We start from the raw sequence: 15293 nt of genomic DNA, 5'->3' as shown, positions 1-15293 counted from the left end.
AAAACCTTTACAACGGGCCATTTGTGATCATCATGACAGTACACTTCAATTTTGCTTATGGGCACTTTGGGCCATATCTCCCTCCTGCTTGGGGTAGAGCTTTTGCTTGGAAAAGAGTGATCATTCATTTCAGAGAGGCAGTATTTCTATGGTTCAAAACATTCTTACAGAGGTTTGTGGAGCTACTAGAGCAGGAAAGTAAAGGGCTGAAGCCAGGTATGAAGGTCTAGAATTCTCTCATAAGAGATCCTACAAGATTTATGGCATGCATTCTGTGCTGTAGTGGGATCTAAAAACATTAGACATCTATCATGTTCTTCCTTTGAAAATAAAGAAAGTCAACCTCCATTTAGATGGAGGATCATTTTTAGTGCAAATCACTGCAGGATAATTCTCTCATGTTCAGACAGGGCAGCCATAAAAAGTAATACACTCGTGTGACCTGCACACATTAGCATGCATGCACAGATGCAGGGAGATAGTATGTGTGAAATGGTCCCAAGAGAGGAGAAAATATAAACCTCATTAGGATTATGCCAAGAGCAGATTATAGGAAGTGTTTTCTTTTGCCCCATTAAACAATGCCACCCAACACAAAATGAGAAATTTAAGAAGGAAGCTAAACTGTGCCATTGGTAAATGGGTTCATTTGAAAGATAGGATTAAATTAAGGTTAAGTCTCACAAGCGTGCACTTTGTTCAGTTGCTTTTATCCTGAAAGAAGTAAGTGCTGAAAGAGAAACTTTGTCTCTACTGTGGGAGATGTTATTGCTATTAATCTATTTAATTAGGGAGGAAAGCACAACAAATTACTCTTAATAAGCCTTTCAGACAGGATTTGCTTTTAATCTATGGACTCATTTATACCTATTTATATTAATTGTTTTCCAAATTGAATTAGTATTCCAGACACACTTTTAAATGACCTTTATTTGTTAACGAAACAGGCACAGCACATAGGCTTAGATCCTAACTTTCCTTCCTTGCACAGAAGAGAGTGGTCCCCTATGCTGCCCAACGCCTGCTGGTAGGGATTTGGATGACCTTTAGGAAAAGTGTGGCATACAATGCAGGTAACTACAGATGGAGGGGGAATGGAGATACTTGCTTCCCCCTTTACATGAATGGAGGAGCAATTTAGGATCCAAGTCATAGACCTTCAAGCCCTAGTTCTAACTAAAGTGTTGAGTCTGTCTGGGTCGTATCACCTGAGAACAAGGATATTTCTTATTTTTTCCTTCTCTGAATATCTCTCTGGAATTTGCAGATCTAAATTATCATAGATGTGTGCATTGCTTTTTTTAAAAAAAATTTTTTTTCTTAGGTGTGGAGACTCCCTGTGGGATTTAAAATCATTTATGGAGCCTCCACACTTAAATAAGGCTCCTTGCTGCAGATATGGATCCTCTGCCAATAGTAGGCCCAGCCTTGGCCTGGAGATGACAGGTTTGGCAAACAAAAAAACCTCCTCATTCTCTCTACTTAGATGTTCCAGCAGCAAACTAGAACTTTAGGGTTGTATCCAATTAAGATCAACTCAGAGCAAATCTACTGAAATTAAAGAAACTAAGATAGCTATGTCCATTAATTTATGTGGGTCTACTCTGCAAAAGACTAGCCTTGGAGGCAACCCTTATGGTCCAAGCAGAGCTTGGAAGTAACTAGTTACAAGTAACGAATTACTTGTAATTCATTACTTTTTTGAGTAATGAGTGGGTAATTCCTTTACATTTTGATTGTAATAGAACTAGGAGTAATTTTACTACTTTTGTGGAGTAATTGTAACATTTCCAGAATTACTTTTGGGCATTACTTGCAGGGGGAAGCAGGGGACGTCTTCTGCTCCTCTGATTTGTAGATGAAAATCATGTGCCTCAAACTGGGCTTCTGTGCAGTGTCGCTCTTTCCTCATGCTCTGTGGATGGGTAGGAGGTGACGAGGGAGGAGGTGGAGAGTGAGACGGGGTAGAGTGGAGAAAACAATTGTTTTAAAAAATGGATAGTGGTGGCGAAGAATGGAGTGGAGGGAAAAAGGATCTGGAGGTCAAGAACATGGATAAAGAAGAAGGAGGCAGCAGCAGAATGGAGATAAAGAACTGTGGAGGTGAAAGATTACAACATGTGTGTGTGTGTGTGTGTGTGTGAGTGAGTGAGTGAGTGAGTGAGTGAGTGTGTGTGTGTGTGTGTGTGTGTGTGTGTGAGAGAGAGAGAGAGAGAGAGAGAGAGAGAGAACTGTGTTTGCTCTTGGCACACAAACTGGCCTCCCCCACTCTCTCTGGCTACTGTGCTGCATTTGCAGTATTTTAACTTTTTTGCATCTCAGGGGAAAATGTTTGCTTGAGTGAATGTCCCTTAGTTGGTGTCAGGGCAGGGGCTGGGAGGTGGTTAAGTGAGAGAAATTATGCTGTCTGTCTGAGGGGGGGTTGCACTTGGTTTGACATGCAAAAATCTGAGCTGTGGCCTCTGCCTCCCTCCCCACCACCCTTACCAGCAGAGAGACCACCATTGCTATCTTATGAATAAAAATAATTATTCTACTACCTCTGTATGTGTTTGTTTATTATTAATGTTGTTTTAGGCTACTTAGATGTGCAGCAGCCAAGGCCAGCACCTTGTAGGTGGTTTTTTTTAAAGTAACTGAAATGTAATTGTAGTGATTACTTCGGAGGAAAAGTAAAGTAATCAGTTACTTTCAGAGCAATTGTAATTGTAACGGTAATTACTACTTTTTTGGCCATGTAACTGTAGTTTATTACTTTTTAAAAGTAATCTTCCAAGCTCTGGCTCCAAGTGTTGGGGATCCGCATCACTCTAACCTATGATCCACCCATGTAGTTGTCGCTTACAATTAGCTAGCATGAATTTCGTATCTGAGTTTGTCTGCTCCTACTGAAAAAACCTCTTCCATTTTGTGTGTGTACTGAGTGCCAATCCATTCAGAAAGTGACTGATCTTGGAATGTATATTCCAGCATACAAATATCTCTTTCTTGAGCAATCCACCTTCCTGTCTTTAAGGAGAAAAAGGAAGGAGAGGAGAAAGTCAAAACCTGTTCAGGGGGGAGTTACTGGAACAGCATAATAACCTGTCTGACTCTCCATCTCCTGCTTGGCTTAGAAAGAGTATGTGATGGATGGTTGGGAGTATGTTCCAATTTTCTCTGCCTCCTCCACTCCCATTAGCAGAAATGGTCAGTCAGGAGTATCAGCAAAATATTATGGATCCCTCTCCCCCAAAACTCACCTATATTCATCACTGAGCTTAGAATAGAGGCAAAGTTAGGGAGTTCTGGAAGCTTGTCTAATCCACGTTCATCACTGTCGACTGGAAGTGGAAAAGAATGTAACCAGGGCTAGAAGCGGGGATAATTCATGCAGATTGCATTGTCCTCCAGCCAGTAAAGCCCATTTCAAAGTGCTCAGGTTGACCTATAAAGCCCTGTTCGGCTCAGGATGCCAATATATTTTGGGATGCATCTGCTCATATGCAAACACACACACAAACACACACATGGATTTTCATGCAGACGTCTGACTGGGTTTTGACGTCCTTAGTTTGATTCAAAGCTATTCCTGGCAGACAGAAATAAAAGGCTTGCAAAAGTTACAGTGTGTGTAAGGCCTGAGGCCCAGTTGTCTCTTTACTCAACATTCAATTGAAATGATCCCTCTAATTTACCCGGTTTCCTGAGGTCCTCATTTTGCCTTATTCAAGCTTTTCATACACCATGTTCCAATTTATTTTAACAATTGGCCTTTTAGCCTCGAAAAACCCACCACAGTTTTAACTTCTAAAAAACATACACCGTGTAGGTGTACGCTTATCTAATACCAATACTAAATGCTTCTTTTGCTGGGAATACCTTTAATCAAATATTAAATCAGCAGCTTACACAGAATTATTTCATTTCTATGTAGTACAACACTTATTACAACACTGTATGTGATGTTAGAGTTTAACAAGGGGGAGAGGCAACACCATTTGCTTTTTGGGTAAAGATATCTGATTACAACCTATATCTGTCAGTCAGGAAAGAGGTCTATTCCCCCTTCCTTATCTCAGAATCTTCCTTAAGCTCAGATGCATGTTTCACTCTTGAAAAACTACCCCCTCCCGCAAAGCACTGACAGTTCTGGCAACATAATTCCATCTGATTTAAAGTAGACATGTCAGGTTCAAAAGAGTTGTTCATCCGTGTTCTCTCTCCGCTCTGGGGTTTGCTCTCCCTTCTCCCATCATCCCACCCTGGCATTGTGGCATTATGGTAAGTTTACAGAGACATTATTTTCACTTTCAGTAGATGCTTGTCTGCAGCATTTTTTGGAAGGAGGGGTCTGGATCACTGAGCTGACATGAAATGTTTCAGGGGTCCCTGCTTTGACTTGTGCACCTCATAGAAAGCCCATTTCATCTCTGACAAATCCAAAATACCTTTGAGACATTGGATACACAGCTCTATCATTCTTATATGCATCATGTTCCATTTCCATCTTGAGGCCATCTAGTCTAGCAACATGTTTCCACAGTGGCCAACCAGATGGCTATGGACATGAGGACAATAATATAAGCAGGACATGAGGGCTATAATATACTGGGGGATTTTATACATTTTTATCAGGGGTGGAGAACCTTATCAGAGTTCAAGACCATATTCCAGCCAGGCAAAAACACTCAAGGAAGGTGAAAAGTACAGTCAGCAAGGGGTGTGGCCTGGAAATAGAGGTGTGACTAGAAGGGGAGTAGTCTGGAAACAGTCCTGAGCACCAGACAGAGAATCCTGCATTTGGCCTCTGTGCCTGAGATTGCCCACCCTTGATTCATACAAATAAGTGAATTTGCAATTCAAAGCCAGCAGCCAGGGCCGGTTCCAAAGGGGGCCCAGGTTGGGCACTGGCCTGAGGGCCCCGCAGCTACAGGAGCCCCTGGGGTGCCCTGAGAGGCCCTCCACTCCCCTTCCACGATCCGTGGCATGAGTTGCGCCGCGGATAGCAAGAAAAGAGCTTCCAAGCCACCCGCCGCCCGCCACCTGCCGCCCGCCACCTGCCACCATCCCCCCACTTCACCTACCTTTCTCTGCTGTTCTTTGCGGCTGCATGCACTGTGCACGCAGGGTTGCCATCAATCAAGATGGCAGCTGAGGTTTCCGTAAGGGACTGAAGCCTCTGCCGCCATCTTGGTTGATGGCAGCAATGCGCGCACTTGCTTTGTAATCTACTCAAGGTTCAATACGGGCCAGAGTGATCCATTCTAAGCTGCCATTTAAGTTCAAGGTAATACATTTATCTACAGTTCCCATGAGACCTTTACTGCTTTCAGTTCAAGTCAGGTCAATAGAAAACACAGTGCACTCATTACTATGAACTCCTCTGGCCCTATTGTGTCTTTGACCCATATTGAAAAAGAGGCATAGAAGAGTACCCTTAACCTGCTATATATTTATTTTTGAAGATTAATTCACTTTTATATGCTCTTATACTGCTATTTCATTGTTTTTAGGTTGTGCCTTTTGTTTTGTTTTTGTTTTCCTGTTCTAATGAGATGTGTGGTGTTTTTTTTTTTTTTAGACTGCACACCACTTAGAGATGCTTGAAATCAGGGCTGGCGCCAGGTCGCGGTGGGCCCTTGGACACCAACCCCCCACCGGCAGCTGCTCTGCTCATGCTGACATGACAACATGGAAGCCCACACTGGGTGTGGGTGTTATCTAGGAGGGTGGTGAAGCACCTGCTCCACAATCAGGGTGAGGTTGCATGGAGTGATTTGTGGCAGCAAATAATACCGTGACTCAATACCATTGTGGATCATGGAGCACCACTCTCCAGCCCCAGCCTGTAGACCTGGGCAGGGGATCCTGGGGAGCAGCTGGTGCCCTTGAGCCTGTGCCCCACCCGGCTGCCCACTAGCACTGGACCTGTTTGAAATATTAAGTATTGTATAAATGCTTTTAAATAAACAAAACAAACAAAATGGCACACACATCCATTATATTGCTAAAATGACATTCAGGGGGATAATCAGGATCTGGGATTTTGGGGTGTGGAATGACTGTGAGCTCAGTTCAGTTCTGGTACTTAAAACAAACTCTTGGGTTTTGAATTCAAAATGGACAAAGTGTAAATGTTCAAAGCATGCACAAGTTCTATCCTGAAGATCCTTGCACATGTTGTACTCCCTCAGTCCCTGTTCTTCCTTGTGTTATACAGTAGTACTCCGCTTTTTGGTGCCCCGCTTTTCAGCGCTCCGCTTTTTTGCATTCCACTAATACGGCGGCTTTCAATTAGAGTAAGATCCCACTCATACGACATTTGTTCCACTTTTACAACGTTTTTTAGGCATCGGGCACTATTTTATTGAATGAGTTCAGCTTTTCAGCAGTTTTTGCTTTTAGGCGGGGGTCTGTAATGTAACCTGCCATATGAGTGGGGCCCTACTGTAAGAGGAATGTCTGTTGGGGGCTTCCACTCAAATTCACTTGAACACGTTGACTTCTCCATGCAATCAAGGGCCCTGCTTTATCAGAGCATAACCTGGTTCTGATTGGTGGCTTTCACAGTTCTAGTGCTTAAAAAAAATCCCACAAGCCTCAAGTCTGCAAGCCATGAAGTAGAAAATATCAGGCTAGAGATGGACAAATTGTCTGAGATTGTATAAAATAGCTTTCTATGTTCCTCTAACCTAGGTTTGCTTGTTCACTTGCAGCTGCTCATGTACTCTCTTTTCTTTCTGCTACCCATGATCCCTGCATGGAGATGGGGGGTATAGAACTGTGGACCCTTCACAGAGTATGTAGCTGTAACATCACAGCATAGAGCCATATCCGAGTCTCTGATCTCAGATTCTGTCTTTAGTCCCTTCCTCAATAATGGATTATGCATAGAAAATGGAGGGTATAACATTTTGAAGTATTGCATATTTATGTATTTATTTAGTCATCACTTTTTTACCTTACCCTTCCTCCAACAAGTTCAGAACAACATACATGCCCCTCTCTTTTTACTATTCACACAACAACCTTGTGAGGTAGGTTAGTCTGAAAACCACCTTCATTGCTGAGGTGGGATTTGAATCAAGGTTTCCTCACCCACAATTCACCATCCAAGCCACTACCCCCAACACTGACTGCCCACCATCATGAAAGCTTGATTATTAAACAAGAGGGTATTCTTCACATAGAGCAGGTGTGGGGAACCTTTGGCCCTCCAGATGTTGCTGTTCTACAACTCCCATTAGCTCCAGCAAATGTGGTCAATGGCCAGGGATGATGGGAACTGTAGTTCAGCAACATCTGGAAGGCCAAAGGTGTTGGGGTTAAATGAGGTAGAAACAGTTTAGGAGTTCTATCTCTTACCAGAGTATATTTATCAAAACGGAATGTGAATTAACCAGCCCACCTTTCCCCTCACACAGACTAGCTGAATAAAAGCAACAGAGATTGTCTCCTTTGGTAAAAAAAAAAAATTATTCACAACCTTTCATATGTTCAGGAAACATAGGCTCTAGCTTGGAGAGAAAAGATAAAAGTAAGTAGTAGATTTTAGTCCATGATTAGGATGTTCTAGGAGAGGAAGCCTCTGGAGGTTTCTCTCTTCCATGGCTTAATAGAGGATTATGCGGATGAGGGGTCCTTCTGGGAGGAAGGGCGAGATAAACATTGAATAAATAAATAATAAATAAGAGAACAACAACTCTTAACAAAGAAAATAAAGAAAAAGTGAAATAACTCCTGGTTAACAGGAAGTTACATCACAGTAAACAACCATAGAGGCATCCCCAAATTCTGGCTAGAAGGGACATTTCCTTACTAAAGCATGAAAGCTTGCTTATCCCAACAAAAGGTTCTGATCCAGAGCTATTTTCACCTGATGAGAGCCAGTCAGACTTCGTATGGAGAATTATGAGGAAGGACACATAGAATTATGAGGAAGGACCCTGCGGTGGCCTATGGCCCTAAGCAATAAACTTGACTTGAGAATTGCCAGGATCAGATTTTTATTTTTATTTTTTTTGCTATAGATCCTTCGAGCCTCTCTATCTAGCCTCAGGACTCTTTCCAGGCCCCACCCCTCATCAGCCCTACTCCATAACCTCCTTGAGTGTTTTTGCCTGGCTGTGTCCTCGAACTTTGATAATGCCACTTGGTTGCCTGGATGCAGGATAGACAGGGGTGTCTCTTTGTGTAGAAACTTTGTGACACTCAGCTCTATCTCTCATTTAAATCTTCACCAGAGTTGGCTGTGGAGACCTTGTCCAAGTGCCTGGAATCCGTGAGTGGATGGATGGGAAGGAACAAGCTGAAGTTGAACCCTGATAAGACCGAGGTACTACTTGTGGGGGACAAGAGAAGGTTGGGCGACATTGACCTGAAGTTCAATGGGGTGAGTCTGCCCCTAAAGGACCAGGTCCGCAGCCTTGGGGTTGTGCTTGATTCCAGGCTGTCCATGGAGGCTCAGATTTCGGCAGTGAGCTGGGCAGCCTGGTACCAACTACACCTCATACGAAGGCTGCAACCCTACCTTCCTGTTCACCAGCTCCCACTAGTGGTACACGCCCTGGTCACCTCTCATTTGCACTACTGTAATGCGCTCTATGTGGGGTTACCCTTGAAAATGGTCCGGAAATTACAACTGATACAAAATGCGGCGGCTCGACTACTTACGAATAGTCGCCGCCAAGATCACATCACACCAGTGTTGTTCGACCTACACTGGCTACCAGTTGTTTTCCGAGCCCAATTCAAGGTGTTGGTATTGACCTTTAAATCCCTACACGGTTTCAGCCCAGTTTATCTCACGGAGCGCCTTCAACGCCACCAATTATGCCGCCCGACAAGATCGGCCACAAAGGGCCTTCTCTCAATCCCGCCAACAAAAACAGCCAGATTGGCGGGTACTAGAGAGAGGGCATTCTCAGTGGCGGCCCCCACTCTTTGGAACTCCCTCCCACAAGATCTCCGGCACGCCTCTTCCCTAAATGTGTTTCGGAAAGCCTTAAAGACCTGGCTCTTTCAGCAGGCCTTCGGGGTATCCGGGGAGGGTTAATTGTTATAACTGTAATGCCTCCTGCCCAGTTTTAATATTGTTGCTGCAGATGTATTGTTTTTATATTGTATTATTATATTTTATCAATTGTATTCTAACAAATTTGTAAGTCGCCTAGAGTGGCCATCGGCCAGATAGGCGATGAAGAAATTAAATTTATTATTATTATTATTATTAAACTAGCTTACTGTACAAAGCTGATATTTACATATACTGCACTACTTACTCTTTGCATCTGGCCATGCCCACCACTGGCATGTGATCCCTGGAAGCTTGCTCAGATGGGAATGTGGCCCTCAGTCTCTGTCACAGTCAGTGGCAGGAGATGATTTGCCTGTTGAATCTTTCGGCTATTAGCCCTGCTTGGTGGCAGAGGGTGGGGGTGGTTATAAAAGCTTTTGTTCCCATCTGGGGATACTGAATCATCTTTCTTGACTGTCATTCTGTATATAAAAGGAGGCTTATCTTGAATGTGGGAGCTGGTCAGGCTATTTCTCATTTCATGATACTATTAATGACAGGGTGCCCCTCCTTTAGTTATTTTGTGAAGCAGACATTAACTTTGCTGGCTGTAGCACTTATTTCATCTTCCTTTTGTTTTGCTTTCCTTGTTCAATACCTTGGTTTAAGGATCTCCAGGGGCAGCTGATTAATGGACCTTCAGTGTTCCATCCTAAGCACTGAAATGGATCACAAACCTCTCTTTTATTTGATTCAGTATAATTTACAGCTAGTTACTCTTGGTTCCCCTCGCCCGAATGATTGTATTCACAAATATATGCTAGCTGCAAGGCAGAACAGAGACTGGCTGTGCCATGCTGCTGTGCATATTTACTGTTTAGAAGAGTGCCACTTTAGGTTTGAAGGGACCTTTGGCAAAGTCTGAAGGGCCTCCTATGTGGATGAACCCTTGCAGACTGTCATTCCCATCCTTTTGACAGAGGTAAATTTGCCGCACCCCTTTAGAGAAGTAAGCAAGTTTCAAGGGACTTCCTCCTGGAGGTAGGGGGTGAACGAGAGCCACTTTGAATCAGCAGGCCAATCAGATAGAGGCTAGGGCTTCCCTTTTAAAGCTGGTGCCTCCAAAATAACTTCCTCTTCTTCACTGCCCATGTGCCTTTGGGTACTGTAGGCTTTGCTAGTTGTACTTTCAAGAGGCTGAGTAGAATTTATTTGGTTATCCTTCTATTGTTATTATTGTTATTATTGTTATTATTGTTGTTGTTGTTATTGTTGTTGTTATTGTTGTTGTTATTGTTGTTGTTATTATTGTTGTTGTTGTTGTTTTTAAATTGGCCCCTTGGAGCATCTGCTTGTTTTTGTTGATGCTGCTGCTGTTTCACTTACTCCACAGTTCCCTTTATATGATTAGCTTATGGTGGGTTTTGGTTTGTTGATTTGGCTGTGTTCTTTATTTCAGTTGGCATTTAGCACGGGCAGGTAGGTGGATTAGGATGAATACCAATGGTTAGCACCCTGATGGGCTTTGGGGCTGAAGGGCGCTTCTCTGCTGGGATGGTTTTTGCCAGAGGTAGTAAGCATGAGATCATTCTTTCTCTCTCTACACAGCTTCCACCTACTTGCGTTTGAACAGTTTGGTTCAGTTTGCTGCAAAATCTTATGTTATATTTTAATGAAAGGTAAGCAGAAAACCCCTCCCAATCATTTCAAATAAATTTCTCTCCCTCCCTTTTTTGGGGGGGGGGGGAAAGAGGGTTTCACGTTGTCAACAAATTGGTTGAAAAAACTGCCACAGCTATACCTGAAATAGCTGCTTATTTTATTTTTATTTATTTATTAAATTTATTAGTTGCCCATCTGGCTGGTTGTCCAGCCACTCCGGGTGACGCACAACATAAAAACATACAATTCACATTAGAGCCTTAAAATTCCAACAATAACACTAAAATCTAACCCACCCCAAAGGCCTGCCTGAAGAGCCAGGTTTTCAAGGCCTGGCGGAAGCTCATCATGGAGGGGGCATGGCGGATGTCATTTGGGAGGGAATTCCATAGAGTGGGTGTCACGATTGAAAAAGCCCTCTCCCTAGTTCTCACCAGTCTAGCTGTTTTAACTGGTAGGATGGAGAGAAGGTCTTTTGAGGCTGATCTTGTTGGGCGTCAACATTGATGATGCTGGAGGCGCTCTTTCAGATAGACTGGGCCAAAACTGTACAGGGTTATAAAAGTCAAAACCAACACCTTGAATTGGGCTCAGAAAGCAACTGGTAACCAGTGCAACTCCTTTAGCACTGGAGTAATGTGGTCTCGCTGGCAGCTACCCTTAATCAGGCGAGCCGCCACATTCTGTACCAGTTGCAGCTTCCAGACCATTTTCAAGGCTAACCCCACGTAGAGTGCATTACAGTAGTCTAGGTGAGAAGAGCCCAGGGCATGTACCACAGATGGGAGCAGATGGTTTGGAAGGTAGGGGCACAGCCTTCGTATCAAATGGAGTTGACACAACGCCACCCGGCTCACAACCGAGACCTGAGCCTCCATGGACAGCTGGGAGTCAAGAATGACCGCCAGGCTGTGGACTTGGTCTTTCAGGGGCAGTTGTACCCCATTAAGCACCAAGTTAACATCCCCCAGCCTTCTCTTATCTCCCACGAACAGTACCTCGGTTTTGTCAGAGTTCAGCTTCAGCTTATTCCTTCCCATCCAGCCACTCATTGACTCCAGGCACTTGGACAGGGTTTCCACAGCCAATCCTGGTGAAGACTTGAATGAGAGGGCTGCATATCATCTGCATACTGATGACATTGCAGCCCACATCTCCTGGTGATAGCTCCCAGCAGCTTTATATAGATGTTAAACAGCATTGGGGAGAGGATAGAACCCTGTGGTACCCCACAAGTGAGAGGCCATGGGTCCAAGATCTCATCCCCCAGTGCCACCCTCTGGTGCCTATCAGAGAGGAAGGAATGGAACCACTGCAATACAGTGCCCCCTATACCCAGCCTTTCCATGCAGTCTAGGAGGATACCGTGGTCAACGGTATGAAAAGCCGCTGAGAGATCCAGGAGGATAAAGAAGGTGCATTTGCCCTTATATAACGCCCTCCTCATATCACCCACCAAGGCGACCAAGGCGGTTGCAGTCCCATGTCCAGGTCTGAAGCTGGATTGAAATGGATCAAGGTAATCTGCTTTCTCCGAGTGCACTTGCAAATGCTTTGCCACCACCCGCTCCACCACCTTGCCCAGAAATGGTAGATTCAAGACTGGGCGAAAGTTGTTCATATCTTGGGGATCCAAGGAGGGCTTCTTTAGAATTGGCTTTATTACTGCCTCCTTGAGGGCTGATGGCATTATTCCCTCTTCCAGAGACATGTTTACCACCGCCTTGATCCCCTCGCTCAGTCTGTCTTTATAGCTCATAATGAGCCATGATGGGCAAGGACACTTCCTTGGATGGAAGAAGCTGGAACCGATCCCAACCCCCCAAGATGTCCCTGGCCAACTCTGGCTCACTCACTGTATCCACAGTTCACAGAATAGCACTCTGTATATAATCGATTTTATCTGCAAAGTGCCTTGCCAATTTATCAAAATTGGTCAAAATCTTCCTATTCTCTGAAGCATTTTAAGTTACACTGATTTAATTTTAAAAATGTTTATTGTATTGGATTGTTGATTGTATTTTAGTATTATTTTGTTATTCATTGTATTTTTATGCTATTTTATGTTCACCGCCCAGAGAGCTATTGCTAGTCGGGCGGTATATAAATTTAATAAATAAATAAATATAATAAATAATCACAGGAGGTCTTAGACTTTTCCATCGGATCCGGGGCAACTGGACCGACCAGGCTCTGGACCACTTGGAACAACCTCCTGGGACAGCACTTTGCGGACGCAATAGAGCCAGCATAAAAATCCTTTTTTGCTGCCCCTATTGCCACATGGTAGGCTGCTGTCGCCGCTTTAACCTGTGTTTGATCATCCTCAGAGCGAGATTTCCTCCACCGGAGCTCTAGCTGTCTCACCTCTCGCCTCAGAGTTCGCAGCCGTGGAGTGTACCACAGCGCTGTCTGAGCTCTATTCAGGGAGAGAGGGTGTTTTGGAGCCACCCGGTCTATTGCCCTGGTGATTTCAGTGTTCCACCTCACCACCAGAGTCTCAACTGAGTGCTCATGTGCATGCTCCAAGGACTCCCCAAGTGCATTCATGAATCCATCTCGATTCATCAGACGCCTGGGGTGGACCATCCTAGTGGGTCCTTGTGATGTCATATATTAAAAACTGTAAATATGGTAAGTGTGGGTTTATATAGGGATATATGGTGAGTGAATTGAGTAAGAGTGGGGAGTACATGGGCTAGAATGCGGGAGAATGTTGGATGATTACTGGCTGAGGGTTTGAATGGCTGAAGGTATAAATGAGAGGATGAGAGTTGAGTTGGAGAGGTTGGTTGGGGGAGTTGAGAGGAGAGTGTTTGGAAAGGAGTTGAAGTGGGAGGCAGTGGGGATTGAGTTGACAGAGTTCTGAGGGAGGTTTGGATTCTATTAGGCTGATATTTGGACAGAATATATATAACTGGAAACATAAGAGTGACACTATGAAACCATATGCTTGTTAAACATTCCTAAAGTAATCTTGTTATTTCCTTGTGTTATCAAATAAATACTTTTATTGGTTTACCAAAAGCCTGATACTTGGCTGGGAATACACAGACCAGAAGGGAGGGCAGGGTAATTACCAAGGCTGAAGGGAAACTGTATCTAATGGTGGCAGTAGTGAAGGAAGAAATTGTAACATCGTCAAGTATCCAGAGCAACCCAGGATTGTATGCTTTATAGACAAAGATACAGGGGGGTTGTGGACAGCAAGGGCACCCAGACACAAAGTAACAAGCCATAGGGAGACTAAGGCAAAGTCTCTAGCAGTATTGTTTACAGGGAGTGGCTGCTGCTGCTGCCTAGCAGTGGGATCTTGAGAGATCTGTGCTAGAGTGGAGTGAGAATATATAAAAAATGACAATCCTGACTGGTGGTATCTTGAGGTGGTGCCTAGTGAAAGGTGGTAGCCACAAGCAGGTGGGAACCTGACAGGTGGAGCCAAAGATGGGATCGTCACAGTCCTCTACCCCCGTGGAGGGCTTGTGGCATCGAGAGGCCCACTCTTACCAAGTAATGATCTGACCATGACAAGGTGGTCATTCAGATCATTCCCCTCCTCTCCTGAGACATAAACAAGGTTGAGTGCATGACAGGCTACATGGGTGGGCCCGGTTGGAATAAGGTGCAGCTCCCAGGAAGCCATGGCTTCCTAGAAGTCCTGAGGCGCCCCTGCGAGAGTGGCCTCTGAATGTACATTGAAGTGCTCTGGTCTTGAAGAGCTATGTACTTCTGTAGGTGTTCAAAGCTGCTTCTCACTTTACTTTTAGTAAATATGCATGCTCAGTTTTTAGGATGCACACATGTGGAGCTGGCTGTAAAAAAGACAAAAACCATGCTAGGGAAAGAGGTTGAAAATAAATCTGCCAATATTATAACGGTGTTATACAAATCTCTGGTGTGACTGCTCTTGGAGTACCTTGTGGAATTCTAGTTGTCTCATCTTAAAAATAATATTGTAGATCTGGAAAAGATGCAGAAATGGGCCACCAAAATGATCAGCATGATGGAACAACTCCCCAGTGAGGAAAGGGTACAACATGTGTTGCTTTTTTTTTTTTAGTTTAGGAAAAAAAGATGATGGAAGAGGGATATGATAGAGGTGTATAAAACTATGCATGGTGTGGAGAGGGATATGTTTTCCCCTCATAATCCTAAAACTTGAGGCCACACAATGGAGCTGAATGTTGGAAGATTCAGGACAGAGAAAAGAAAACACATCTTCACACAACACATAGTTAGACTATGGAGTCACTGGATGGCTTCAAAAGAGGATTTGACGAATTTATGGAGGATAAAGCTATCAATGGCTACCAGACATAACAGCTTTGTTCTACCTCCACTGTCAGAAGCACTATGCCTCTGAATACCAGTTGCTGTGAATCACAAGTAGAGACAATGCTGTTGCACTCAGGTCCTGTTTGTGGGCTTCCCATAGAAACAGTGTGCTAGACTGTTGGAGTTTGGCATATATAGCAGCAGAGTGCAGAAATGAATAGTCTGGTAAGATAAAGTAACTTACAACTGGGAAATAAAGATATTTTACAGACATACACGTGGCCATTAAAGAGTCATGAGGCTAGCACTTGCCCACACTAACACTAACTAGCTAGAAAGAATGAAAGAGGGAGGGATG

Source organism: Rhineura floridana, chromosome 12 (assembly GCF_030035675.1).
Source record: "Rhineura floridana isolate rRhiFlo1 chromosome 12, rRhiFlo1.hap2, whole genome shotgun sequence".
NCBI lineage: Eukaryota > Metazoa > Chordata > Lepidosauria > Squamata > Rhineuridae > Rhineura > Rhineura floridana.
This window is presented reverse-complemented; position numbering follows the sequence as displayed.